Genomic DNA, 25,423 nt, shown 5'->3' with positions numbered 1-25,423 from the left:
ATGCTCTAGTCTCCAGCCCCATAAATTAATCTTTCAGGGGTGAAGGGAGTTGAGACAGTAGCCACTCTGTAGCTCAGGCTGGCCTTGAGCTCACTATGTGGCTGAGTGGGATTACAGGCAAGTGCCAGCATGCCCAGTGGCCTGTAGATTACTTTTACTTGTTCTTGGACCTCATGTATACAATAAAATCATAGATTTGCATGCTGTTGCATGCTCTCCTATGTATCAGTAGTTTTTGTTGTTGTGTTTTGTTTTTTGAGTTTTGGATTTTGGAGGCAGGGTCTCATTATGTAGTTTAGGCTGGCACTAAACTCACTGTGTGGCCCAGGCTGGCCTCAAACTCACGGTGATCCTCCTGTCACAGCCTCCAGAGCATTAGGACATTATTTCTAGGAACATTCTTGCACAAGTCTTTTAATCAGCATTTGCATTGTTTTTGTTTCCCTTGGGTAAAGACCTGGGAGTGGGATTTCTGGTGTCAGGAATTGCCTGCTCATTTTCTAATGTGTTTGTACCATTTTATACCACCACGAGCAGTGTATGACAGCTATTCCACATCCTCACCAATACGTGGCGGTGTCAGGCTTTAAATTTTTGTTACTCTGAGTATGAAATTAAATCCCCCAGCAGTTTTCTTTTGCATTGCCTTTATGACTAGTCAGGTCAACTATTCGTATCTTCTTTTGTGAAGGACCTGTTCATGTCGCACTCATTTATTTATAGGGTTACTTATCTTTTTCTTATGTTGTAACTCTTTGTATTCTGAAGACAAGACTTGTCAGTCTCGAGTTGGTTATCTTTTCAGGTATATTTGGATAAGCCAAAATTTTAAGTTTAAAGTTTTGAAAATTTTAATCAAATTTTCATTGGAAATTTAGTGCTTTTTCCCGTGCCCAAGTTTGCAAAAATATTCTCCAGCATTTTCTTCTGAAAACTTTATGGTTTTAGCTTTTTCATGAGGGCTAGGATCCATCTTGAATTAATTTTAGTGCCTCGTGTGACAAAAAGACTATCGTCCAATTTTTCTACACATGTATTCAGTTATTCTAGCACCATTTGTGGAAAAGATTTGCTTTTCCCGTTGAAGAGCCTTGGCATGTTTATGAAAATCAGCTGACGGTACATGCAGAGATCTATTTCTGGGCTTGATTCTACCTAATCTGCTTGTCTGCCTTGTCCACACTGTCATGACCACTGTAGCCCCAGATGAAAGCTTGAAATAAAACCATGTGAGTCCTCTTTGTACTTCAAGTTTGTTTTCACTATTTCAGATCTTTTGCTTTTTCATTCAAATTTAGAACAAATTTGTTACATTCAACAATAAAGTTTGTTGGAATGATGATTGGAATTAGATGGATTCTGTAGCTGCTTTAGGAGGAATGGATACTTTTAACCACACTCAGTTCAGAAATGAAGTTTTTCTTTTTATTTATTTAGCGCTTTAAAATCTCTCAGCAACGTTTTATAGTCTTTGGTATACACATCTTGTTCATAATTATTAAATTTATCTCTCAATATTTAATATGCCGTACTGTTATAAATAATACTGTAAATCATTTTTTTCTCCTGCTAGAGATCAAATCCAGGGCCTTGCACGTGCTAAGCACATGTCCTGCCACCGAGAAGCTCCCATTTTGTTACTCTTTCTACATATTTGTCCGTTTTCTTATCTTTTCAAAGAAACAATTTTTGATTTTTAAGATTCTCTTTATTTTTGCTTATATTTATTATCTCTTTAAAAATTAGTTTATTGATACATTTTAGGGGTACATAGTGATCACACTCATCATAGGGACTTTGTATCTGCAGTGAGATAGCTGGATTCTTTTCCAATGGGAAAGGAAAAAAAGTTACATCATTTTCTTCTATCTTGTGTCAGGTTCTTTTTGTTTTTCTATTTTTCAACATGGAGTTTTGGATCACTGATTTAAAACTTCTAATAAACTATTCAAGCCATAAATTTTACTATAACTGCTATAACTCTATAACCCAGGATCTTTTACTGTGTGTTTTTATCATCATTCAATTCACCTGTGTGTGTGTGTGTGTGTGTGTGTGTGTGTGTGTGTGTGTGTGTGTCCAGACTGTAGATTGAACCCTGGGCCCTGCATATGTCAGGCAAGCTCTATCACCAAGCCCTATCCAATCCGTTTTCTTCTTTCTTTCTCTTTTGGGTTTTTGAGACAGGGTCTTGCTGTGTAGTCCAGGCTGGCTTTGAGCTCATCATGTAGCCAAACCACCCTTGAACTCTCAGTGATCCTCCTGCTGCAGCCTCCAGAGTGCTGGAACTACAGGTATGCCACTGTGCCCCGCTGGCCCTGGGATCGTTAAAAAAATAAAATAATCTTTTAAAAAAATCTTTGCTAGTGAACTTTAAGTCTCCTGGTTGATTCTCATGTGTACCAGCATTTGAAAACTACTTTACCAGCTCACTTTTTATTTGTCTCACCCCAGAAAGTCTCAGGAAGCCTCAAAGATGCACCCTTTCACCTCGTGGGTTTTGCATCCTCCTGCGGGCAGGTCTGCAGCTTTAGGGGAAGCCCCTGGCTTAGCATTTCTCCTGGCAGCGCTGTGCACACAAGGGTGTGGCTTGTCCCCAGGGACTGAGCCACAGCCGCAGCACTACACGCATCTGAAGGGCATGTTGGTGACTTAAAACCCAAGGAGGACTCAGTTGCTCGCCGCGAAAATGGGATCAACAAGAAGACAGGGCAGAGGTTCCGCAGTGCCCTGCCCCGCTGCCGAGGGGCAGTCGGAAGCAGCTGGTGGAAGGGGGCAGCAAGCCGTGGAGCTGTCTGTGTCCCCATGAGTCCGGGGAGGAGCTGGTGCAGTTGGAAATAACAGGTGGTCTGGGAGGGCAGGAGACCGCCTTCCAATCCCTCTGGCTGGGAGAAGAAAGGCAAGAGGGCTTTGGAGCTGGCCGGGTCCCCGGAATGCGCTGGGGTTTGCTCTGGCAGGAGGCCCGGCCTCCCACAGCTGCTCACCTAGCAGATCCCTGGAGGTTTAGCGTTCAGGCTGGGGATGATTGATAGGGCTGCTGGAGAGAGGTGATAATGAAGGGGGAAGTGCCCATAAAAGGACCAATTTAATGCAACTTCTGTTTTTTCTTTCTTGGCTGGTGGTGCCCTGTCAAGGCCTCCATCCACACTTGGCTTGCGGTGCCTCTGCTCTGTGAACCAGAGCTCCGCAGCGGGTCGCAGGCCAGGCCACTGCTGACCGATGACCGCAGGCCGCATTGCTCAAGCATCTGGCCCCTCTTGGCTTTGTGCGCATGCTCAGAGCTGCTCGCTGGGCAGGGCAGATTTACAGCAGGGCGATGGGCTCCTGGCTACTGATCCACACCAGCGAGGAAAACCTGCCGTGGGCGCCTCCACAGCACTTCCAGGAGGGTAAGCAACTGATGGCGCTACACCAAATGTCTGGCTTTTAGCCAGGACTAACAACTGTTGGGAGGGAGAGCGCGTTCTGGCAACCACGGGGAGCCAAAATAGATATTTAGATTGTGAAGCATTTGCTAAGGGAAGGTGAAATCACACTACCATTATGCCAGCTAACCGTAGGCTTAGGACAATGAAAGAAATGAACTTAAAAGCCATCAAGAAATTGGTTGACTGCCACCAGTAACATGTTTTTTAAAAATAAAATAAAGCACACCAAATTATTATTGCTTTTCAAGCCACTCACTGGTAGTCGTTTGATTAGGACTGTCAGATGCAGCAACTGAAAATACAGGATGCTGAGTCCAATTTGAAATTCAAATTATGATGGATAACTTTTTCAGGATAAGCGTGTCCCAACTCTTAACATGGCTCAAAGATTACGAGGAAACATACCTACACTTAAAAAATTATTCACTATCCGAAATTTGAATTTAACTAGATATTGTATATTTTATGCATATTTTTGGCATCCTAAGTTAGATGCATTTTCATTATGTTACCAGGAAATATAAAGCCCGGGTAGTATTGTAGATTTAGATGTAGTAGTTAAACTTATTTGCTAGGTCAAAACACAGTATAACATTACACACACACCCCCCCCTTCCCATTCATCCTCTGCTAAAATCAATTTAAGGCTTCTCACCCAGCTCTATAACTAGTTTTTACTATTTAAAAAAATGTAAGAAAAAATATATCTATAAGAAAGCCAGGTGTGGTGGCGTATACCTGTAATCCAAATGCTCGGGAGGCTGAGGCAGGAGTATCATAAATTCAAGACCAGCCTAGACTACATAGTGAGTTCAAGACCAGCCTGAAACACACTGAAACTCTGTTTCAAAAAACTAAAAGTAAGGCTGGTGATATAGCTCAGTGGCACAACGCCTGCCTGGTAAGCAGGAGGTCATGAATGGGATTCCCAGTATAAAATAAATAAAACATATGTGAGAGAAATAATTAGTTAAGTTTTAGGTATCTACTGAATGCCAACCATTTTTTTAGGCCCTCCGATACTATTATCTAATTATGTTGCTGTATTATTTCAGTATGAAAGTGTTCAGCAGGATGAAAGTATGTTTTCAGTAGATCTTTGCAACATATAGAACAGCTAACTCACTGAACCTAAGCTAAAGGAGGTATTTTGCTAGACTACCGACCTAAGGCAAGACAACACTTATGCATTTAACTTTAGAAAAAATAACCTTATTTCAAGCATGAATGCCTTTATTATTAATGGACTATTTTAATTAAATCTTAGGCAAAGAATAAACAGACCTTTGCAAATTTGCTAATTATTCTTGCTTGTATATAAAATTGTCTATCCAACAAACATTTTAAAATTCATTTATTTATTTATTTTGGGCACTAGGAGTTGAACCCAGGGACTCACACATGCCAGACAAGTGCTCTACCACTGGCCTACATCTCTACCCCTTTTGATGTTTTAATTTTGAGTCAGGGTCTTACTAAAATTACCCACACTGACCTCAATCTCGAGATCTTCTCTCCTCATCCTGAGTAGCTGGGAGGGCAGGCACATGCCACCATGTCCAACAGTTAATTTATTTTTTCTTGACCAAAAAATGTCCTACATAGTTGTCGTGTACAATACAGTGTTTTACAATATGTATACATTGTGGAGTGGCTGAATCAAGCTGGATAACATTTACAGCACCTCACATACCATTCTCTTGTGATGAGAACTCTAAAAATCTGCTCTTTTAGATTTTTATTCAGTGAACATTTATCAAGTGGCTCAGAAGCTGAGGCTACAGGCCCTAAGCTCAGGTCAATGGGAATCCACTGGGGGACAGACCAGTGGGTGGGGGCACATGGATGCAGTCCAAAAAGGCTCCCAGAAAACAGGCAGTGGCTGTGGAAGAGAGACTCTGTGGAAAGCATTTCAACACAACCTGGGCATCTAAGTGAATTAGAATGATAAGGCAGTCAACACAATTCTGCACACGTTAGAGTGAATGCACTTGTGTGTGTGTGTGTGTGTGTGTGTGAGAGAGAGAGAGAGAGAGAGAGAGAGAGAGAGACAGACAGAGAGAGAGAGAGAGCCTTGCTATGTAGTGCAGGCTGATCTTGAACTCACTTATGTGGCCCAGGCTGGCCTCAATCTCACAGCGATCCTCCTGCCTCAGCCTCCTGAGTGCTGGGATTACACACATGTGCCACTACACCTGGTGAGAGATGCACTCTGGAAGAACTGATTCAGACTGTGCTATTCAGACTGACACTGTCACACAGGTGTGGGATGTTTCCGCTCTATTGTCTGTGTAGTCTGTTGCAGGAGAACAGGTATCATGGGATTGGTCTTCGCCATCCAGTAGGAAGCTCTCAGATATTCCCGTGAGAGTTACACGAGCTGGCTCTGGCGTGTCTGGTCAGAAGAACAAGCAATGCAGACCTGCTACTGTCTTGTGCTGAATGCGCGCACTCTCCACCTACAGATAACCACGAGTCTGTCTAGAGACGAAGTACACCTGGGACCACTTCACACCTGCAATGCTTAATACACTGCAGTGTATCTCAGTTTGGCATGGGCCTGATGACTGGGGTGGCATTCACCTTTGGAAGGTCACACATCCTGAGTCAGATAGGCTGAAATTATGCATGGCAGAAAGTGAGTCACCAAGGCAATCTGCTGTGTCATTTAAAGTTTGGCCAGGTGTGGGGGCACACCCCTATAATCCCCTCCTGGAGGCTGAGGCAGGATTACAGAGAGTTCAAGGCCAATTTGACCTGAATAGTGAAACTCTGTCTCATAAAGACAAAAAATAATACATTAATAAATACAAATTTTTAAAAAATTTTAAAATGTCTGATAATTGAAGTATTTGAAGGAATTAATTATTTAGGTCCCTTGATTACATGATTTTACTTCTTGACACATTTTCTCTCCCTCTCTCTCTTTTGTTTTGTTTTGATTTATTTCTTTGCCTTGTCTTGTATTTTTGGACAGGGTCTCCAGGGTCTTGCTATGTAATTCAGGCTGGATTTGAAGTCACTGTGCAGCCCAGGGTGGCCATGAATTTACAGCAATCCTCCTGCCTCGGCCTCCTGAGTGTTAGGACTACATGTATGCACCACCACACCTGGCTACATTTTCTCTTTAAAGACAAAGTTTAAGATTATGTATGCACCAGCTTCCCAGGATGAACACAATCTTTGCATACCCCAAACATGCACTAATACAAATTAAAAAGAAAAAACTCTTCAGAATATTGAGAAGCTGGTATCATTGAGGACATTTTAATTTTAATCAACCAAGGTATCCAGGAAGCTAACCCTTTAATCAACTCCCTTTTCATGTGACTTTCAGCACAAGTGTCTTCATGCACACACACACACACACACACACACACACACACACACACACACACACACAATGCTATATACATAGTGTATATGGTGGCGGTGCTGCTGCTAGGGTTTGACCCCAGGCCTTCTCACTGAACTACATTCCCAGTCCTTTTTTAATGTTTTTAATTGAGGCAGTCTCACTAAGTCACCAAATTGCCCAAGCTGAGCTTGAACTTGCAATCCTCCTGCCTCAGTCTCCCGGAGTGCTCCAATTACAAGTGTGAGCCACCACACTCAGTTTACCCTAAGAGCATTTAAGAGGACGAAGTGAACAGTTCTGAAGCCAAATCATCAGCGGGCAGCGTGCACAGTGGGGGTCAGTATGTGGGACGGAGAATTCCTACTGGTTCTGCTTTGATGAGAAAAGAGGCAATTATAATTATAAACAATTATAAACAGGGCCAGTCTGAATCCACCAGGTGCCTGCCCTCCTTCCTGGACACCTGTGAGGAAGCCTACCCTAGTTTGGCACACTTTAACTCCGTGTTCAGTTATAGCAAGCTCAGACTTTAACATATTTATTTCTGCAACCTGGTTATAGTACATTTGAAACCCTAATTCTGTTGCTGTTTAACATTTTGACAACCCTCAACTTCAAGTTAATTAAGAACAAAATAATTGCTAGACCCTGCCTCAAAGGAGTTTGCTTTCTCAATCTCTATGTAACTGCAGTTGAATTTTTTACCAAGTAATTGTGGTGGATTGAAAACTGGTGTCATTGTAATAACAGGCTAAACTGAATCAGTGTGGTGCTGTGTGTAGATGGCCCACCTGAGGACTGTTGCCAGCCTAAACAGGAGAAGTGGAGAGGAAGAGAGTAGCATTGTGGGTTCTCCTAAGTGTTGTTTGGAGATGTTGGTTCTTTTGGAGCTGTTGGTTCTCCTGCAGGAACTTGTCATGCTGGCTTCCCTGATATGAACTCGGCTGTTATCATTGGAGGAACTCAGGACTTTGTCACCAAAAAATGGCTATGTTTCACCTTGGGGGAGCTCTGATCCTTACTTGAGCATCACTTCCTGGCCCTGGAGGGGAAGATGTGTGCTGGTCAGTCACTAGGAGAAGCTTGGTACATTGGTTTCCTGATGCGAACTGGTCTGTTCTCATCATCGGAGCCCGGGACCTTGTTGTTGCTGAGGATGGCTGTGGTACTTTTCAGGGGAGCCCTGGTCTTTAAGCATTGCTTCTTGGCTCCTGTGCAGAACCTTCAACCTACTGACACAGATACTTCATCCTGCTGGCGTAGACTTTCTCGCTTAGACTTCCTTCCTTCCATCACTTACCTTTGGGCCTTTCCAGTGCAGATCCATGAAACAGACTCACATGAGTCATTGTCGTGGGCTCTGGGCCTCCAGTTGGACTTGTGGGAAGCATTGTCATGGGCTCTAGGTCTTCAGCTAGACTCATGCAGGACATTGCTGCGGGATCCAGGCCCTTGGCAGGATTCTCTAGGTCTTTAGTGTGTGGACAGATTTCCTGTACTTCTTGTCTTTGATTCTGGGTGATTATTACAAAATAATACTATAAATTATGTGTCCTATATAGTCTTGTTCTCCTTGCAATCCCTGACTACAATGGTAATTAACCTAGTTAGCTACAATCTTTCCCACTTTCTAATTTAACTCAGTGGGCCTGCATGGTGAGCTTGGTCTGTGCTGGCCTTGTGAGATGGTGGGGTTCAAACAGACAGAGTCTGAGAATTCCATAGCCTGCAGTCGGGAGATCTTCATGAGTCGTCTGGCCCAGGTCCCTCCATTTACAGAAGGCGCAACTTCTTGATAAATTGGAAATTTCACGCACAGTTCAGATCATGCCGCAAATTCTACATTATTGATCATCACTTACTCTAAATGCTGACTATAGTTTAAGTAGAAGTTTGAATTCATCCCAAATGATCTTCCCAAAGGGAGAAGCCTGGAATTGGGGAGCTGGCCTTTTCCTTTCTCTCTAGTACAGAAGCCCAGTGCCAGATGGAAAGAAAGGCAGCAAAACACCTTTCCGAAGGCGCCTGCTGCTCTCCCGCCGCTCAGGTGTCTCCCGGCTGCCCCACACATCCATCCCCCAACTCCTGACTCCAAGCCTGTGGCTCTGCCTGGAGGACTGCAGGTGTTTTCCTGACTGAGAAAGAGCTGCATTCCAGGGGTTTTAAAGGAGCTAAAGAAGCAACGTTCATAACTGCTGAAACGTTTAGTTCCTAGTGTAGACTCTGCATACAACTCAGAGGCAATAGGTACAAAGGGAATTTTGAAAAGTTGGTACTATTGAGAGACATAGGAGTACACAGGTATCTTGTATATTTCTGATTTTTTAATTTTGTCTTTTTTTTTTTTTTTTTGAGACAGGCTTTCACTATGCATTCCACGCTAGCCTCAAACTCTTGGTGATCTTCCTGCCTAGCCTCTCGAGTGGATTGCTGGGATTACAAGCATGGGTCACCACACCCAGCGATTTTTTTTTTTTTTTTTTTTACTTATAGGAGTTTTCCTTTCCTCCCCTCCCTTCCCCTTTCCTTTCTTCTCCTTTCCTAACTTGGAAGAATGAAGCCAGGGCCTCATGCATGCTAGGCAAGCCTTTCACCACTGAGCTACACTCCCAGCTGTTTTCCATGAATACATAACCAGAAGGAAAAATGTAAAAATCATGTTTCTGAACCCATCAGCTGCACACAGATGTAGGGACGACATAAGCGCAACCTTTATGTAGTGTCAACACCAGCCCAAGGACAAGTGGCCACTTTAGTGGCTGTTCGAAGGCTCATGATAGTGGACTCCTCGTGACTCAGTGGTGGTCCACACACAACAGAGCCAGCTGCAAGCTAGGAGGAGGGCCGCCCCCGGGGCTAGAGACACACCTGTAACCCCAGCAGCTTGGCAGGGCTGGGGGAAGATCACAAGTTCTAGACTGAGATCTATCCCAAAACAAAATAAAACCAGGGCTGTGGATCAGTTCGAGGTAGAGCAGGGAGCTGGAGTGCCCCAGCGCCCAACCCCATACAAAGAGGACATCCATACTGGCCAGTGGAGCAGGGCATGGAAGTGTTTACCATACTCAACATGCTGTGACCCCCTGTCAGAAAACACTGAGGCTTTATGCTCTTGAGATGGTCTCATTGTATCCTGGAGATGAACCACAAGGGTTCTCTCCAGGTCCCCTCTCTTGAGTGCCGGTACCAGACAGCATGCTACAGCAGGCTGGATGGCCGAGGAGCTCTGGATCTTGGAACCCACAAACTGGCTGGCAGAGTGGGCGTCGCTGTGGCCTTGCTCCTCAACAAGCAACAGCAGCCCAGTTGCTCCTGATCCTCCAAGTCTCCTCTGCTGTGCATCCTCTGGGAACTGATCTCTTTTGGAGAAACCTTCCAGATTGAATCAGGGGCCACCATGAGAACTCCTGTGTCTTGGTTTACTTTTCTGTCATTGCTAGGACAAAATACCCAACACCCAAAATTAAGAAAGGAAAGGACTGTTTAGCTCACAATTTGTGGAGGTTTCAGTTCATAGTCAGCTGACTGGAGGCAGAATGGCATGGCACAGGGGCAGTAGCCAGCAAAAGCAGCAAGAAGGAAAGGAGGGGGACAAGCCTCTTCTTCCTTATATTATAAGCAGGCTAACCCCCATCCTAGGGCAGGTGTAGCTCTGACATCACCTCTGTGCCCTATTCTTGCACAAGCTAAGGATATTTACAAAGTAACGATCCTGGCTCCCTTCTGAGTCTCTTAGTCAAACTTCTAAACTTCTTGAGTTGACACAATGTATCAACCATAACAATTAACCCCTTTTCAATTTGGCAACCAGACATTTCTTTAAACCAGTTTCCAGATAAAAAAGCATGCGTACTCTTCCCATTTCACAACTTGAACATTATAACACAGGTATACCTATCCATAAGAACCAGTATTATATTACATTAGAACATTCTTTCCCTAGCCCTCCAAAGACTCATGCACAATCCTTTATGCAAAAGCATTTAGTCCATCTGCAAGAGTTACCAAAGTCCTAACAGTTTTAGCTTTGCTGAAAAGTCCAAGTCCCAAGACTCCTCTGAGATTTAAAAAGACAACTCTTAATTGCAAGACCCTGCACAAATGAAAACAAACACTTCCAACATTCAATGGCACAAGATAAACATTTTCATTCCAAAAGTTACAAACAAGAATACAAAGGATTAGGACCAAAGTGAGTCCAAAATCCAGCAGGACAAACATTAAATCCTATAATTCTGTATGCACCGTTTGAGACCATCTGTGGCAAATTGTGAGCTCCAAAGGGTTTGTGCGACTCCACTCCTATGGCACCTCTGGTGGTTACTGATCCCACAGCTTCTCTCTTGGGCTGGTTTTGCTCCCTTCTTATAGCTTTCCTTAGATGATCCACGTTCCTGGCTTTCCCAAACTTCTGGGTTCTCCACTGCATCTTTGGCTTCACACTCACAGCTTCACACACTGCCCTCTCAGGGGCACAATGCTTGGCCTCGTAGGCCTTCTAAAATCCAGGTGTAAGCCTTTTTAACCTCAGAACTCTTGCACTGTTTATCTCCCTAAAACCAGCACCATGTGGACGATGCCAAGGTCTGCTGTCAGTTGGAACAGTAATCAGACTCTCCTCTCTCTTGGTTAGTGGTTGAGTGGTTGATCACTGGGCACTATGAACCCAATTCTGAGGGGCAAATTTTCTATGCTGCCACCATTCTGGAACATGGTTCTCTGTGGCTTTCAGCTCAAAACAAAGTTTTTCACTTTAGCAGTTTTGAGGCTGCAAAGAGTAGAGATTTGCTACTTTTTGTGATGCTTTCAGGCCATCTTTTCTATTCTCCTGTTCATTCTCAGCAATTGATATTTCTTTAGCTCTAACTTTGCAGTCCACAGCTTTAGCAGAGCTTCCTTTCTGGTCAAATTTATAACATTTTAAATCATACTGTTGGGCTCTTTGCTCTTGATTTTCCAACAATAGCCAGGCCTCCACCTCAACATTCAACTGCCTTGAAATTTCTTACAAGATTAATCATTCTACAACCCTTAATCTCAGTCTCAGGCAGTCTCTGGACATGAGCAAAATACAGACAAACTTTTTTTGCCAAGCCATAATATGCATCATCTGGAGTCCAGCACCCAGTGCAGTCCTTCCCAGCAGAAACCTCCTGAGCCTTTACTGGAAGGATTTCTATCAGCTTTCTGGTCTCCTGAACTCTGACCAGAATCTCCCATACAGAACAGCCTAAGGTATTCCAGCGCTAGTGTTTCAGGTGACAACATCTCCAAACCTTTCCTAACTCTTCTTATAAAGCCATTCCCAAAGGCTCTTGTATCTCATGGTCAGGTACAGTCACAGCAACAACCCCACTCCTCTGGTACCAAATTCTGTCTTGGTTTACTTTTTCTCTCATTGCTAGGACAAAATACCCAACACCCAGAATGAAGGAAGGTAAGATTTATTTAGCTTACAGTTTGTGGAGGTTGCAGTCCATAATCACATGGCTCCAAGATGGCATCCAATCAGATGGCATGGCACAAGGGCAACACTTCAAGGCAGTGGCCAACAAAAGCAGCAAGCCTCCTCTCCCTCATATTGTAAACAGGCTACACCACCCCCAGGGTGGGTGTAGTGCTCACACCACCTCTGTGTCTTCTTCTTGTACAGGCTCAGGATATTTGCAAAGCAAGGATCCTGGCTCCCTGCTGAGTCTCTTAGTTAAACTTCTAAACTTCTCAGTTGACACAGTATATCAACCATAACATCATGTTAAATTATTCACATTTTTAAAAACTATGGCCAGCACAATTCTACCCCTAGGGACTGGTTTAGGACTTTGGTTTACAAATGTAGGGGCACGAGTCAAATCCGATCAAGACTGAGCTCAGCATCTTTTTCTTTTCTTCTGCTGGCAGTGTTGGAGATTGACTACAAAATTCTCTGTCTGTTAAACAAGCAGTTTACCCTGGACTGCAAGATTTTCCCTTAAACATTTATTACTCTTATGATTAGCAAACGCATATTAAACTTTGGGAAAAAAAGTTTGGTTTTTTTGGGGTCTTTTTGAGACAGGATTTCACTATGCAGTTCAAATTATCCTTGAACTCACTTTGTAGCCCCGGCTGGTCTAGACCTTGCAGCAATCTTCCTGCCTCAGTCTCCTGAGTGCTGGGATTACAGGCATGCACCACCACACCCAGATCAATTTGGAAATTTTTTTTTTTTTTTGTCTTTTTCCTTTTTATCGGTACCAGGGATCAAACTCACAACTGCCTGCTTGCAAGGCAGGCGCTTATGCCACTGAGCTAATTCCCCAGCCTGGAAAATATTATTCAAATGGAAAAAGTCTATATTTCTGCCTTCCATGAAGAAGTGGTATTTGGATGATGACTTTTATCTGTGCTAAGTTTTTTTTATGGTTTGACTTATGATTTTATTTAGTTTTATACTTATTACTATTATACATGTTTTTATTTTTTAATATAAAATGTTTTTAAAATGTGGATACCATTGACACTATTTTTTTCTAAATATAAGATGCCAGTGAAACTGTTGAAGATGAATAAAGATAAAATTGTATCAACACAGTAACCTAAGAAAAACCACAAGTGCTTGGCCTGATGGCTCATGCCTGTCATCCTAGCATGCTTGAGGCTGAGGCAGGAGAATCAGGAGTTAGAGGCCAGCTTGGGCTGCATGGCAAGTTCAAGGCCAGCCTGAACCACATAGAGAGATGGCATCTCAAAAAAAAAAGAAAGAAAGAAAGAAAAAGGAAAGCACAATTTATTTTAAAATGCAGAGAATACTATTGTAGTTGACTTTGAATATTAATGTTTTGCATTCATATTAACATTATGCCCAATCAGCTGAATATTTATCTCTGTATTTCTATACATTCAGCCCTATATACTAGATGAGAAAAGAATAAACTATAGATTTTATTTTCAACAAACTTACAATCTAGTTGAGGAGGAATAGGTAACAAAAATAAAACAGTGATGAAGACAAATCAGTAAATAAATATGAATAATTATAATTGGTGTGGTAGTCTAAGAAAACATAAGTCTGTGAACCTTAGTAATCCAGGGGCACTCCGGAAAGGAGGTAGGACTACTCCAGGGTTTACGGGAGGCAGTAAATAGAGGGAGGAAGATAGATCATTCCAGACAAGTGTAATACGGCACCTGGTGTGGTAGGGCCACCTATGATTCTGACACTCAGGAGGCTGAGGCAGGAGAATTACCATGAGTTCAAGGCCAGCCTGTACTACATAATGAGACCCTAGCTCAGAGAGAGAGAGAGAGAGAGAGGTTTCAACAGAAAAAATGCTCAGGCTACGATAAAGATGAAGATTCTTGGTTTGATCCAGCTTTTGTCTCAGGCTCTGTAACCATCCGTTTCCCTGGAAAATGGGATTTTAAATCCTCACCTGATTCCGGTTTCCAGAATGAAACCTCATCTGAGAAAGCGAATTGTCCTAACCTCCAGACCTGCGCTAGTGTTTGGTATTCGATCAGTTTCTCATGATGCCCCGGGCTGATCACCTGCTCCTCTTATAAGAGCATTTGGCTGTGAATTCGTCTTAATTGCTCTTGCTGGAGTCTTAACTGCTCTTGTTCCCTGGTAGCTCAGGATCTGTCTTGTTCTTGTCAGTTGCTTTCCTGAGAATGAAAGTGTCTCTGCTGAAACTAAAGAAAAAAGTGCTGTAAAAATAGAACCCAGATGGCAAGTATGATGGTCTAAATAGTAAACACACCCAATCGTTTTCAAGTTTGATTTTGTAGGGGAGACAGGCTTTTTGAATAAAGCATGTAGTACTTGTTAAATGCAAAAAGAAAAAAAGAGAGAGGAATATTTCTCATAAAAGGAAAAACCAATTGGCTAATTTGTTGATTACATTTTTGCTTGCAGAGCCAGAGTTGAAGTATTGTGCAGATGAGAAACATCTCTTCATGGGAAATGACTCCCTTCTGGTTTGTGGGTGAAGAGGGTGAGCATACTCTCCATTTTCACAAGTATGTGGAAATCACCTGTGTGTATTCTCAATCTCAAGTGGAATCGTATTTGCTGTGTCAGTCCAGCCATGATGAGCATAGGACAAGACTGTCCCTGAGAAGACAGCCTGGTTTGCCGCAGTCTTGCTTACCGATAAAACTCAGTTCAGCTGGACACAGTGACACACATCTGTAATCCCAGCCCTCAGGAGGATGAGGCTGAACTCCAGGCCAACCTGGGCTGCACACTGACTTCAAGTTCAGCATGAAGTAGATATCGAGACCTGCCTCCAAGAACAACAAACACAACGCAAAACAAAACCTTTCAGTTCCACTTGGGCAATAAAAAAACACCCTAACCCAACCTGATAAATAATTCTTGCTGGTCACATTGGGCCATACACAGAATGGACATTGGACCTGAAAAGCCTTCTGTTCAGATCTTACTTAAAAATAATGCTCTCCTCTGGCTTCAGAAGATGTCCAGGTCCCTAGGGTGACAGCTCTGGCGATGTACAGAGGTTTTCACAGTTAACTCTGCCTTCTCACCAGAGGGGAGCCAGCATGGTGAGAGACACAGGGGCTGCCTGCACCCCATCTCAGGTGCCCCTAACCTGGTGCCTCTGGTCCTGCAGATCAGCCCTCTTCCCCCAGCAGAGCTGCAGGCAGCTTTGCACTGTCCACATGACTGTCCCAAGCCTGGCCGCACCTGAGGATTCATGCAAAGCACATGGGCTCCAGCCCTCCTCGCTGAGCTGGGGAGGGTGGCCCAGGCTCTGTACTCTGAAACTGAGAGCCATCAGCCCCAGAACCTAAGGTCTTTGGGGCCTCTGTTGCTACCGGAGGGAAAGAGCTGAACCAGAACTCTGAGCCAGTGTGAGACTGACCGAGCCCTGGGCCCAGGAGCACCTCGGCCCGAAGGCTGCTCCGTACCTTGTCATCCTTGCCTGCTTGTCTTGGCTTGAGTCAGCTGTCATACCCATGAAGCACATCGGCCTGTGTAACCTTGAGTTCGGCAACTAATTTCATCACCACAGCCAGATTCTCCTCCTCTAAATCGTTCCATATTTATCACACTGATGAAGGTCTTGAAACAGATTAGGTGGGTTTTTTTTCCTTTCCTTTCCTTTTTTTTTTTGTTTTTGTTTTGTTTTGATCTAGAAGCTCAGAATCATGCATCCAATTTTAAAGTGGATTACATTACTGCACATTTTGCCCACACTTGCAAACTTGGTAAAGCGAGTCGGGGTTGCACTGAGGAAATGTGCCACAAACACCATCGGCCCTTCTCGCTGCTCAGAAGTGGGTCTCACTCCATGCCAGACTTGAAAATCCATGCACAGGTACAAATTCTCTATGATGCATGTGAACATGACATGTACCTAAAATGTACCGATAAAATCTAATTTAAAACAAAGAAAGAAAGAAAATCCTGTTGCCACTAGAACAGCTGATTAGCTCTAACTGCAGAAAGGCTAATTGTGAATAGTGCTAAAGGGACGGGGTCCTGAGAGCTAGTGAATGACGGGCCCAAGCAGCAGCCAGGGACCCCAAGGCACCCTGAGCCAGGCTGTGGTGCCTTGCAGGGAGACTCCTGAGCCTGGGGAGTTTCCAGGGTGACAGCCAGCCAGCCCTCCTTTCCCACAAAACACGAGTGGGGATTTCTTCCATTGCTGAGCTGTCCTTAGGGTTTCCCCAGGCTCTTTGAGAGAAGATACCCAAGTGGGGTTTCCCGGTCTTGGGGACTCTTAAAGCCTCCTTTGGCTTGGAGATCTGGTTTCCCCACTCCCAATACTGGAGGTTGAACCCATGGCGTTGGCATGGAGCTACATCTTGGACTGGGGTCAGCGAACCCTTGGCCGGGAGCAGGCCAAGGACATCAGCCTAGCCAGACCTCGGCGTGCGCCTGCGCAGAAGGAGCGCTCACACCCTTAAAGGGTGCAGAGAATTTGAGAACCGCTGCATGAGGTTGTGCCTGTTAATTACAAAGCTCTGCACCCCACTTCCAGGTCAGCCAGGAAAACTGGGCAGGAGAAAGCTAGGGACGGGGAGTGGGGGTGGGGGTGGGGAGTAGCACCCTTTCCTGTCCTTCACCACTGCCCACTGCGTCCTGTCTTCCTCCCCCGGGGCTCTGACGTCTGATTCTGCTGCCCTCTATCTCCTCATCTATAGATACCAGATCACAGGTCACAGTCACGAGCTCATGCACATTAAAATACAGGGGTGTGGCTCAGTGTGCAGTGCTCACCTCGTGTGCATAAAGCCCTGGTTCAATCCCCAGAAAAAATACAGTAAAAAAAGGAAACACACATACACATACAGACTGGTAACCTAGAATGATCGCTTTCTCAGGGGCAGCAGTTGATGCTAGAGAATCCGAGTGTCGATTAAGCCTCATTCATAAGAGCCGGGCTTTGCCCGCCTGGCCCGTGCCTGTGCTCAGGAACCACAGTTTCGGTCTGGGCCTGAAGCAGCCAGCCTGCTGCCTTTGCCCTGGGCTTCGGGCCACACCGCTGGGCCTCATCAATGCCCTCAGAACAGCCTCCTGCCAAACCCCGAAGGAAGCAGAGATGCGGGTGGCAGTGCGCGGCGACACCCAGAGAGGCTCTGTGTGGCCCGAAGTGTGGTCAGGGAGCGGGGTCACGGCCACACCCTGCACAGCTGTCCCAGCTGGGAAGGAGCAGCGAGGCTCCGGCCAGCATGGAGAGGTGGAGCCCAATCCGGGTCAGGAAGCGTGCACGCAGCGAGCTAAGTCCAGTCTTCACGACCCAGAGTCAAAACCCGACTGTGTGTGCTTCTGAGGTTTGGGTGGCAGCCGGCAGATGAGCCAGAGTGAGCTGAGTCACTTGGCTCTCACCGTGTTCCACTGGAGGACCCGCAGCAGCGCGGCTTGGAAGTCACCTAGACAGCAAAAGCCCCTCCAGTCATCACAGGCCCTGATGCCACGTGGGTCCTCCCGTGCTTGCACGCTCTGGGGGGCTCTCCGGGAAGCTGGGTGCACCTGGGTGGCAACGAGCCGAGGAAAACACGGTTGCCTTCTTTGAGTGGCGAGTTGAAAACATTCATTTATTAAATGCAACCAATGGATGACCCCAGATTTCTTGTTATGAGCCAGGATTCCAAAGCTAAAAAAGCTAACTTAGATACAAATGCTATACAAATTATAGTGTCCCCTCGGTTCCATGATTCTGGTCAAAAACAGAATCAAATTTCCCCACAAGGTTCAGTGTCACCCGATGTGGGAGTCATGAATAGAAGAAGCACAATTTGTCTGGATGATTCTCCTTGCAAACCTAGGTTTGGGACAATGTTCCTGAACCAGAATATTACTGTATGTGGGAGAAAAAGTTAACCTTCCTAAAATCTCCGAACCGGAAGTTCAGAGTTGCTAAAAACTCTGAACCAAAACTTCTGTGAGTGGAAGAGAAATCTATCAGGGAAGCCTTATATCCCTTCCTACACCTAGCAAGTGCCTGGTGAGTGATCCACAGAGTTAAGGATGAGAAGAGAGAAACAAGCAATTGCTACAAAGTCACTAACCTTGCCAGAACTCTCCTAGACCTGACCTTATGAAACAAGCATTACCTGGCAAGAGAGACATTTTTAGATTGTGCCTTTGTGGTAGAAAAATAATTTGAGGTTTTTCTATTCTTAGAAGTTTGGATGGCATCTGTTGACACAGGACTCCAACAAATTACAAATACCCCCAAGTTTTTGTCAGGAAAACATATTACTGACTGTGAAATGTGTGGCTCGTTACTATTTGGGAAAAGTGCCTGTAATGATTTAATAATAATTGTGGCAATTATTTTAACTTCTGGTGATTTTTGTTTTGGTTTTGAGTTCTTTGAAACAGAGTTTATGTAGTCCAGACCATGCTCAAGCTCCTTATGTAGCCCATGCAGGCCTCAAATTCAAGATCTTCCTGCCTCAGCCTCCCAAATGCTGAGATTACAAGTGTGTATAACCATACCCAGCAGCTTCTAGCAATTATATAAACACCATCCACCGTATCTTGTCAGTTAAGTTGACACAGGTAGCTCTAAATTTAATTTAATAATAATAATTATGGAAAGTTATTAACTTACCCAGAATTAGAAAACCAGGGTCTTAGTATTATTTCCCAAAAATCATCACTGTTTTCATTTTGATTATAAAGAAAGCAGCTCAGAGTAGTTAAGTGCTTCACCCCAATCTGAGCCACTGTGACAGGCTACAGATTCAGGGTTCAGGTTTGTGTTGTACTGATCCTTGCTCTTTAATGCTTCTATATAGTCTTTCTACACAAACTCGTCTGCAAACTAAGAAAATACACCCAGTTAAGTTAGAAATTGGAAAATATGGAAAAAATCAGGTTTTTGGTTTGTTTTGTTTTTTGTTTTGGTACTAGAGATTGAATCCAGAGGTGCTCTACCACTGGCCTACACCTGATGAAGGACTTGTGTCCAGAATCTATAAAGACCCTTTACTGAACAGACCATGGTGGGACACATACAGTGCCTGTGATCTCAGCACTCTGGGAGGTGAAGGAAGAATTGCAAATTGGAGCCCAGTTTGGGCAATTTAGCAACTTAATGTGACCCAGTCTCAAAATAAAAAAGATCTGGGGATGTAGCTCAGTGTGCAGGCCTTGGATTCAGTCTCCAGTACTGCAAAAGTAAATAAATAAATAAAACCCTGACTAACTGAGCAAAAATAAATCAACGCAAATTTAAAATTAAAAACATGGACAAATGATTTGAATTGATATTTTACCAAAGAAGAGAACCTGGATGGCCGACAAGCACACACGAAGATTGCTAGCCTCATTAGTCATAGGAAAATGCAAATGAAAACCACAGTGAGATAACCACTACATGCCCACAAGAACAGCTAAAATTAAAATGACTGAAAATATCGAGCGAAACCAAAGATATAGAGCAACTAGAAATCTCACACATTGCTGATGGGAAGGTAAAATGGTCCAAGCCCTGTGGAAGGCAAGTTGACAGTTTCCTGTGAAGACAAGTATGGGCTTTCCAGAATAAAAGAGACGATGGGGAACAGGGATGGAGGCTGTGGAGATGGAAGATCTGGGGATGGGGAAGGAGAAGTAAAAAAGACCAATTTGGGTAGGTACCGATTCCCCATGATCAATGTATTTATTATGTGCTGCAAACATATACTTTAAAAAGGGGAAAAAAATTTAATGTAAAATAAAAAAACTGACCCAGCAGTCCTAGGTATTTTCCAAAGACAACTGAAAACATAACCATGCAAACAATGATAGGTGGATTATAGGTACATATATTCAGCTTCATTCATACTTGAAAACCTCAACTCAGAAATATCTCAAATGGCAACTGGTTAGTGAATTTATAAGCCCACTGTGACGCATACTTAAAATGGAATATTATTCATAAATAAAAAGGAAGGGCTGCTTTATGCAATGAAATGACTCTCAAAAACATTGTTAGTGGAAGATAGCAGACACCATACAGTACTGACTCCATTTATACGAATGTCTGAGAGGCAAATGCAACATGATCTCCTATAATCTGTATCACCTATTTTCTTCTCTACTGGGTCTTTCCTATTAGAAAAAAATATGCTGTTCTTTCTCTCACTCCACCCTAATTTTGAAAAAGCACTCGGGTTGTTGCCTGGGGCCAGAGATAGACAGATTATTTATTGAAAAAGAGAGAGGTAAAAAGAAACTAATTTTTTCTCTTTCTCTTTTTCTCTTCCTTGTGTCTCTGTCTCCGTCTCTGTCTATCTCTGTCTCACTCTCTTTCTCTTTCTAGTCCTGGAGATTGAAATCAGGGGTTTCACATTGAGCTGTGTCCTTAGCCCTTTTATTTATTTTATTTTGAGATAGAGTTTTGCTAAGTTGCCCTGGAAGGACTCAAACTTTCAATCCTCCTGTCTCAGCTTCCCTTCAGTGCTGAGATTACAGGCATGTGCCACCATGCCTGGCTGAAAGAAATTTTTTTTTAAAAAAACAGAGTTTTGCTGTGCAGTTCAGAATGGGTTTGAACTTACTATGTAGCCCAGGCTAGCCTTGAAATCCACAGATCCTCCTGCCTCAGCCTCTCCATTGCTGCGAATACAGGTGTATGCCACCATGCCCACCAAAGGAAACCTTTTGACTTGATGGAAATAATCTATATTTGAGGACTGAACCTAGCGCCTTGTTCTTGCCAAATACTGAGCCACACCCCTAACTCTGTTCTATGCTCCAATCAAGGCTGTAGTTACTTGGGCATAAATCTGTCAAATTTATCAAAATACAGACTTAAAGTGTTACTGAATTCTATCTAAACTGTACCTCAATAGAGTTCAATAGAGATGACAAAAAGTAATCTTTTTTTTTTTTTTTTTGAGACAAGGTCTCACTGCCTAGTCCAGGCAGGCTGCCCTGGAATTCACTATGTAGTTCCAGCTCACCTCGAGCTCATGGCAATCCTCCTGCCTCAGCCTCCTGAGTGCTGGGATTACAGGTGTGCACCACCATGCCACGCAACAAAATGCAGCCTTTCTATAAATGTGGTACAAGGAGATAGGTAGTAGGTTACAAGGAGGACCTTGGCTGAGGACAGGCTGAGTCCAGCTGCACGGGGCTGCACGGGGAGAAGGACCGAGCTGGCACTGGGCCTCAGTCCAGGGAGGGTTCTGGATGGAAACACAGACGTACATGGCATTGTCATAGAAATGCTGTTTAAAGCTACCAGACTGGGCGAGTTCACCAGACAACAGATGGGGCAGTGGGGAGCTTTCTGAGGTTCATGACTGGAGCATTCTCATGTCCATGGCAAGGGCAGAGTCTAGACACGAGGAGGGACAGCTGGATAGGAAGAGAAGCTGAAATGGTGCATTGCCAGAATCCACAAGGGAAAGGCTTTTGTTGTTCGTTTGTTTTTTTGTTTGTTGCAGACAGGAGCTCATTAAATTGCCCGAGCTGGCCTTGAACTTGCAATCTTCCTGCCTCAAGCCCTCCTGAGTGGTGGGTTTACAGGTGTGTGCCACGAAAAACAAGTGTAAAGAGAAAGTGAGCAATTGTGTTAATGTTGCGGTGGATCAAGCACACAGGCCCGAGAGCTGACGAGCACACATGGAGCCGTGGACGGTCAGTGGTAACCTCCAGAGCGACTGCAGTCATAAAGGGGCAAAAGCCTGATAGGAGAGGGACAAACCAGAAGTGAGAGCAAAGTAATTGGAAAAAGCAGCCAAGGCAACTACACAGAAAATTTGCTTAACAAATGAGAGATGAAAGGAGAGCCACAGGGAAAAGGGGAAGCAGAGAAAGAAGGAGATTTGGAAAAATGAGAGAACCCCAAGGCGCGATGCTGGAACTGGTCCTCAAGTGGAGAGAGACGGTGCAGTGACCACAGAAATGAGACAGGAAGAGACCGTAGATCAGCCTTGCGAGTGGCTGGAGCCCTGTGAGCCCGAGCGCGGCCATGCGCTTTGCCATGCGCACCCTGCGGGATGGAGGAGAAGGCTCTCTGGGTGCCATCCCTGGAGGAGAGGTCTGCGGACCACGTGGGTGCCCACTCCCGGGCCCTCTCCAGGCCACGAGGACAGCCAGTGCCAGGTTTCTGGCTGCTGTCTCCAATTTGTGGGTTGTGACTTTTCCTTAAAAACAGCAAAAATACGTCTCTTTCTCTCTTGATTTTGACATTTTTCACATTAGATGGATGTTGAATTCTCCCAGATCGTTTTCTGGCAGGGTGAAACTGAGCAAGCCAATTTTAGCTGCCTCTCTTGTATTTCCTGTGGCATTTGGGCTTTGCCAACCCAGCTGAGGAATGAGGGAGGCTGGCGGTGAGTGGCGGCCACACAACCCGCGGGCTGGGTTCCGAATCCGGGAGGTGGGGCAGGGAGCGGGCCATGCCATCCACAGAAGCCGCAGCGGTCCCAAACTTTGTGTAAACAGAGCCACTAAAACAACAACGAGGGTTACATAAAGCCTCCAGCCAGCCAGTGAACGTCAGAGCTGGAGTAAAAAAATATTTTGAGCAAAAAAGCCCAAGACAGATATTGTAGGATAAAGTCCTAATTCCTACACCTCATCAGTTGAATCACTTTTATGCCTTGACTGCCAGGAGCACAAATATTTTGAAAGTCTTTGTCATTTGTGTTATTTTAATGGTATGTTTCTAGTTTCCAAGGGATAGAATTGAAGCTTGTGCCGCTATAATTACCTACACAATTCCAGTTGTTCTGCCCGGAAAAAAAAAAAAAATAGGTGAATTCATGTGAAACTTTTAGGTAACAGACTTCTATGTGTTAAGCACTGTGCTAGCTAATGAGAACTTAAAAATGATAAAGCCACCAGGCATGCTTGTGCACTCCTGTAATCCCAGCATTTGGAAGGCTGAGGCAGAAGGGGCACCTGAAATTTGATGCCAGTTTGGGCTATATAGTAAGATCCTGTCTCAGAGAGAGAAAGAGAGAGAGGATAATAATACTAATAAAATGAGCTATGGTCCCTTTAAGGATCTCACTGGTGGCTGGGAGACAGAAAGAGGAATACAGTGTCATGAAGTGAGCAGAAGTGTTGAACCAGGTGATTGGAGAAGTACAACAGAAGACCTGCAACCATCTGAGTTGCTGCGGGGGTAGAAGGAGCTGCTGGAACTGTCACAGATAAAGGGAACACTAGACACCAAGCGGATGATGGAGAGATGAACGGAGAGCCAAAGCTACTCAGGAGCCCAGCATCACACGGACGCCTGAGATCTCAGCTACTCAGTAGGCTGAGACAGGAAGATCAAACTTTAAACCCAGCCTTGGCAACTTTGTGACCTAGTGAGAATGGGGAGGGGATTGAACTCAGCATGCAGGCCTTGGGTTCAACAACCAGTACTGCAAAGTGAGTGAATAAATAAACTAGGTGTGGTGGTGCATGCCCATCATTCCAGCACTCAGGAAACTGAGGCAGGAGGATTACTGCAAGTTTGAAGCCAGCCAAGGCTCCATAGTGAGTTCAAGGCCAGCCTGAATTACATGGTGAAATGTTGTCTTAAAAAAAAAACAAAAACAAAAAAGCAGTGCTTAGCATGGAGCATTTTTTAATAGAAACATACAAACACACACAAAAACTAAATCACCCATTTAGGACTCCATGTTGGAAAAGACCCACCCATATCTAGTTCTCCCAAGTACCCCAAATATCGAATGTTAGCAACCTTATGAAACAGATTCAGACGGTTTTACCGCAGTTGGGAAATAGTGCGGGTATCTGTGTACTCAGTAACAAACTTCTGAAAGTCCCGCAGAAGGCCTTCAGAGGGGTGCTTTCAGGGGTGACAGGGTCTTGCAGCTCCCACGCTCCTGAGAGGATTGATCCGTGTGTGCGTTCACAGGGAAGTGTGCTGGGAGGAGGTGGGCCTGGCTGGCTGCATCCTTGTCTCCAGCCCCTTCCTTTCTTGCTTCCTGGCTGCCATGGGCTGAGCCGCTCTGCTACGCCAGGCCCTCCCGCCATGCTGTTTCTGTTTTGGAGCCAGCAGAGCATGGACTGGATCCTCTGAAACCATGAGCCAAACAAACCATTCCTCTAAACTACAGGAGTCAGATATTTTGTCCCCGTGACAGGAAGGGTCTTTCCTCTTCCAATCCCTTTGCTTGACAACTCATCCTTTTTCCCAAACCCCTTTCCATCCTTCAAGGCCCATCTCAGAGCCCGCTCTTCAAATAGAGCTTTCTTCTCGTGTCCATGTCATTCTGGTGGCTTATGCATCATGCCATTAACTCACTTCGCCCTGTGTTAGCCTGTGTCCAGAATGTGGCTCACCCTCCTGTGATGATGGTCAGTCACAAGGGCCTGGTGCTCCTTAAACCTTGGTGAAAGATCCAGCATTCTTTTAATTGTGGTTGATGCTGAACCAAGTTAAAACAAATTGCATTTAATGGTTTGCTCCATTTGTGCTCAGAATGGCATGAACCGCTGCAGACAATGATGCTCTCATCATTTGCCATCTTCTCCCTAGAGCAATGATGGTGGAACTTTCCAAGCTTTCAGTAATAACAAGCAGTGCGGGGCAGCATGCATGCCACAGCTTTGCCACCACTGCCCTGGAGTCTCTCAGGGACTAAAAGGGACTGGATCATCCCCATATGAGCCACAGTTACCTGTAGTGTTTAGCACAGGTCTGGGTGACGGATTTACTAAGGAGGGGAGACCCAGCAGGCTGTGGGTCACCCCAATAGGTTCATAGCCTGAATATGGACTGGAAAGAAAGAGGTGCTGGGCATGGTGGCACAAGTCTGTAACACCAGCACTCAGGAGGCCAAGGCAGAAAGATCACCATGTGTTCAAGGCCAGCCTGGGCTACATAGTGAGTTCAAGATTAGCCTGAAGTACAAAGGGAGAGCTTATCTCAAACAGCCAAAGCAATTTTTAAAGTGTATCAAGCCTTCAAAGGCAGAAGAAAAACGAAGCAAGATTGACTTATTTCCCAGGCATTGTTTCTTGAGACTCCCACATGCCTCATATTTCGAAAAAGAATGGAAAGGAAAAGAAAGGTGCCTGTGCTTCCCAGCTTCAAGTCGCTTCATTGAACAAGGCAATAAGAACCAGGGAGGGATTTATAGGGGCAGAGACAGGACGAAACTGTGGGCCAACTGGTAACGAGGCATATGGCAACTTTAAAGGGGCGCAAAAGTATCATGTTAT

At 44.6% G+C, this 25,423-nt stretch overlaps 1 long non-coding RNA gene across 1 annotated transcript in view; it reads left to right on the top strand.

Annotated features, from left to right (window-relative positions):
- The first annotated feature begins 2,661 nt into the window (after positions 1-2,661).
- LOC134477905 (uncharacterized) overlaps positions 2,662-25,423 on the top strand; it is a 45,966-nt gene continuing 23,204 nt past the window's right edge. Inside the window, exons 1-2 of the long non-coding RNA XR_010050200.1 lie at positions 2,662-3,389; positions 14,684-15,868. This is a non-coding gene — a long non-coding RNA (uncharacterized LOC134477905). The remainder of the gene's footprint in view (positions 3,390-14,683; positions 15,869-25,423) is intronic.

This window comes from Cavia porcellus, unplaced genomic scaffold, assembly GCF_034190915.1.
Source record: "Cavia porcellus strain 051 isolate PalLab524CR breed Dunkin Hartley unplaced genomic scaffold, mCavPor4.1 scaffold_10, whole genome shotgun sequence".
NCBI lineage: Eukaryota > Metazoa > Chordata > Mammalia > Rodentia > Caviidae > Cavia > Cavia porcellus.
The sequence above is the reverse complement of the archived record's forward strand: the minus strand, read 5'-3'. Positions and strand labels throughout refer to the sequence as shown.